Source organism: Ischnura elegans, chromosome X, assembly GCF_921293095.1.
Source record: "Ischnura elegans chromosome X, ioIscEleg1.1, whole genome shotgun sequence".
Lineage (NCBI taxonomy): Eukaryota > Metazoa > Arthropoda > Insecta > Odonata > Coenagrionidae > Ischnura > Ischnura elegans.
Genome location: NC_060259.1, coordinates 109,316,309 through 109,320,590, shown reverse-complemented (window position 1 = coordinate 109,320,590; position 4,282 = coordinate 109,316,309). Strand labels below are relative to the sequence as shown.

At 37.2% G+C, this 4,282-nt stretch overlaps 1 long non-coding RNA gene across 1 annotated transcript; it reads left to right on the top strand.

The window, feature by feature from the left end:
- Nucleotides 1–1,795: 1,795 nt before the first annotated feature.
- LOC124171097 lies at nucleotides 1,796–3,645 on the top strand. Its single transcript, XR_006867668.1, has 3 exons — nucleotides 1,796–2,668; nucleotides 2,773–2,843; nucleotides 3,561–3,645. It is a non-coding gene; the product is annotated as an uncharacterized LOC124171097 (long non-coding RNA).
- Nucleotides 3,646–4,282: the final 637 nt, after the last annotated feature.

The following is a 4,282-nucleotide window of genomic DNA, read 5'->3' as shown; positions in this document are numbered from 1 at the left end:
TGCATTAGTCTTCCTTAGCTCCAGCTTATGTAACACAATTCACTCTAGTGTAGTCATAATCTTCAAGCAGAGACCAATTGTTCAGAAATATTATCCTCCATTTGAATGCTTTTTCCAATATCTTTTTCGAGACCTCTACTTAGCTGTCTGGCAAGGATGGATCAAAGAATTTTTTTCTAGATGGTGCACCAGGGTCTAACAGGCAAACAGTCTTCTCATATTTGGGATTAAAATCTAGTTCAACAATTGTTCTATGAAAAATGTTCTTAATCATAATGTATACATTACTAACATATTAATATTTTTACTCAAAATCTTTTCTTATTTAAGAACAAGAAAAAGTTAAAGAAAAGTTTGTAAAATGTATTCAGCCTCTAATGGACAGGTTTCCTAATTTTGAAACCTTAAGAATGTTAAACACGTGACTAATAAGACTATAGCGTCCTGTCTTATGTAATCTGCTTGTTACGTACAAGATACAATTTCTTGCTACAATGAAATGTTTATATACATACTTCATTATTACAGGAGCAGTGCAGGAGAGCATGACCGCTGAAAAAGATGTGGAGGTTGCCATCCAAAACTGGCTAAGGCACGCCAAGGAGCGGTTGCAGGGGAAGAAGAAAATTTAATAATATGTATGTAGTTTCTTGCATTGTATTATTTTAAGAAGCCAAATAAATATTGTGCATGGAATTGATGCCTTATTTATTTAAATTCTTGTCTGGACCTATTATTTATTTGTATCGAACAAAATGCAATCCTAACCTAAACGTGTCCTCAAGGTGTCCAGAGCGGACAATTTCAGGTCGTCCATAGGCCACCTTTTTTACTGACATGCGGACTTGCAGCGGACATCATTTTGTATGAATTCGGCTGTCCGTAGGATGTCCATAGGCCACTTGGCGGACAATCACGGGATGTCCGAAAGGTGTCCGTGTGCTGTGTGGGTTAGCCCCAAATTACCAGAAAATTTTCCGTCTAAATTTTCTTTTGTGCTGACTGGGCAGATTTTATCTAAGTGTGTTTTGTTGCCCTACAAAGAAGATGGACAGTTTTTGTGTGTGCCATATTGTAATATGGAAAGGTGCTATTGAAATTTTCCTAATTTTGTCCTAATAAAAATTGTCCTAATTTGCGAAAATAAAAGTTGGGGACCTTCTGAACTGATATTGATTTTTTGTTTTCCACTTTTAACCACTGTAACCTTACTTTGTCCTATAGCATTGATTGTTAATGTATTTAATTTCATTTTGATTTATAGGGAGTTAAAGGTAAAGATTCTATCTACCGGTATCGTATCAAGTGAGAAGGTAAAATAATTTAACTCTCATTCTATAAAAATGAGAAATGCCAGTAAAATATAGCTTTTGTTGGGAAACGGATGGCAGAATTTAAAAGGGCCAACGGTTGGAGATTTGTTGGCCTTGGGTTGGGAATACGAAGGCCCGACTGTAATGCTCTGTTGGCCCATCGTTGGGGAATCGTTGGTTGGGATACGGTTGGCGAGGTGACCAAATCATACCATGGGCCAACCGCTGTGTCCCACCATCTCCCAACAGAGGGCCAACCAAAAATGTTACTTGGGTATTATCTGCTAGGGAGAAGGGCGTCAGAGACGTTGGAACGCGTCACGTCGACGTATGCTAGCAGTGAATATAGAACATGTATGATTGTTGTTTAATGTAGAGCAGGGGTTCCCATACTTTTTTGTACCACGCCCCCCCCCCCCCGCTACACATATCAGCTTTCCATTTTGCAATACCCTATTTCCACGGTGCCGTACATACAAACTCCTACTTGTACAAGTATGTGCCTACTTGATGCGGTGAGTAGGTAGATTTTTTTGTTCACTGTTGAATACAGTACCCCAGCAGCAGAGAAGGTTGCCTCAACGTTGTAGCAACGTTACCAATGTTGCATTGTAATGATAACGTTGATGCAACGTTTTGACAACGTTTAATGGCAACGTTACTTTGCAACATTGTGAGCAACGTTTTATTTGCCTATTAGATTTTCCATTCCATAATCTTAAGCGTATCTAAAATCCATGAATCGCGTTAACAGCTTTTTTTGGTATGCATCGCCCTGGCGAAAAATCTGTGTAACAAATATGTGTAAAAATATGGTACATTATGTAAAATTACACATTTACTACACTTTTCTACTCACAAAGTTACACAAATCGTACAGTCTGTACATCCTGTACATCATTGATACCACAGCCGTACTCAATGTGATGCATCAGATGTTACACAGATTGTACCACTAAGTTACCAGTCTATTCATGCACCAGAAGTGTACTCTATATATACACATCAATCACTATTTTTGGGGACACAAGTTTCATCACAATTTTACCACTGTGTCGCGATACCATTATATTATGTAATTATTATTTTTTAATTAAAGGATTAAATATCGTATTTTGAAACTTGCGCCAAAGGCCAAAGCGACCGGCGGCCATCTTGCATACCATGTCCCAACCATAGAGGTATCTGGAGGGGGCATAAGCGCTCTGAGGTGAAGCCAGGCATAACCAGGCATAACGGTACTTTTGCGCATTTAGCCATCATGCTCTTCCCCGCTTCGTCGATTTGCCGTAAGCTTACATGTTAAGTAAATATTGTTTTTTTCTTAAACCAGTGGCTACAGAGGTCATATAAAGGTACGTAAATATTTATTAGTGTGTTTATTTTCATGGATATTATTATCTACATCCGGAAACATTCCGTTAGGCAGATATATGCTATTTAAACTTTGCATTCGCAGATGGTTTGCTGCTCGGCTTACGGGTGCAATAATCGCACGGAAAGTAAGAAAACAGGCCTTACTTTCCACCGGTGAGTAAAATATAGAATAAAATAGTAAAAAAAAAATGCAATATAGCGTGAGATGTTCGCTACACCTGATACATATTGAATTTGTTACCTACAACGTGCTCGTGTTTGGGGTGCCTTTTAATGTGAATAGTTGATAATGTTATTAGTCAACGGTAGTAATTAAGTATTTTATTTGTATTTTAAGTGTCATGTTAACTATTTTGTTGCGAGTATAATATTTTAAGTGTCATGTTAACTATTTTGTTGCGAGTATAATAGTAACGATGGGAAATAATGCGACTGAAACACGTGTCACACACATCTTTTAGATGGCTTGTAAGGTATTATGCGGAGTTATGTGGTGTTCTGTAATTTTTCAGTTAAAATATTGAAGAAGACATAGCATTTATGAGGCAATTAGGTAGAATACACTTCATTGTTACAAAGAATATGCGGGCAGTTAACAATGTCAATTTTCTCATAAGTCCAGCTTCTGCCCTTTGTAATTACCTTAAGGCATCACAGGACACTGTTAATTACGCTATTTGATTGTTATTCTCAGCATATGTTAAACTTTACGGGGCAGGAAGTGGTAATTATTGCTAGTACCTTAATTTAAATACATTATCTATAGTAATATTTTTTGGAATTGGTGTATTTATAAAATAATGGTTATTGTACAGGAAATTTCTTTCCACCTATACATATTCACTTTCGCAGCCTTTCTACTTTTTTCAGGATATCCTTGGAAGTTTGCTGGTCCTTTTATTAAGCCATTTCTGAAAACCTTTCACCATTTACTTTCCTGTGATGAATCATGAAGAGTGGCAGTTGCTCACTGGAAAAATTATGAATTGCAATCGCCTTAGCTGTTTGCATTTCGGTTTTGCATTTTTGGCCTCACCCATGCATTGTGTATGTTTACATTTGCTGTTGATCTGCCAAAGTTGAATCTTGTACTTGAGCAATGTGAAAATTTTTTGTGTCGTGAATTAATCTTTTTGTAATTTGCCCATTAAATGAATTTTTATGCTTGAATTTGTTTTTCTTTGAAAATCATAATATTTCGACCTTTTCGTCAAGTTAAATTTAGAGGCACGCACTCAGACGAGTTCACTCGCGTGCAAAGGGGCATTACTTGATGTAGTATGGATATTTTCCAGGGGCTTGGGTAGTAAAAATAAAATAATTTGTATCGAAAACGTAGTGATTTCGCAATCTTTCGTCCGTCAATCTTACTTGAGCATGGTCAACTGCGGACGTACGCACTCGTAGTGCATTAACTTGCATTACGAGAGGTAGCACCGTTCTTTTTCGGGGGCTTTGACAGTGAAAATGGAATTATATGAAACAAAGTCGTGAGTTATTTCTGCGTAATGTCGTAAAACTTATTTTACCTTCGGGTTTGGTCAATATTTCTATCGTACAGGAGCAGTTCATGACGAGTTCAATGGCGATTA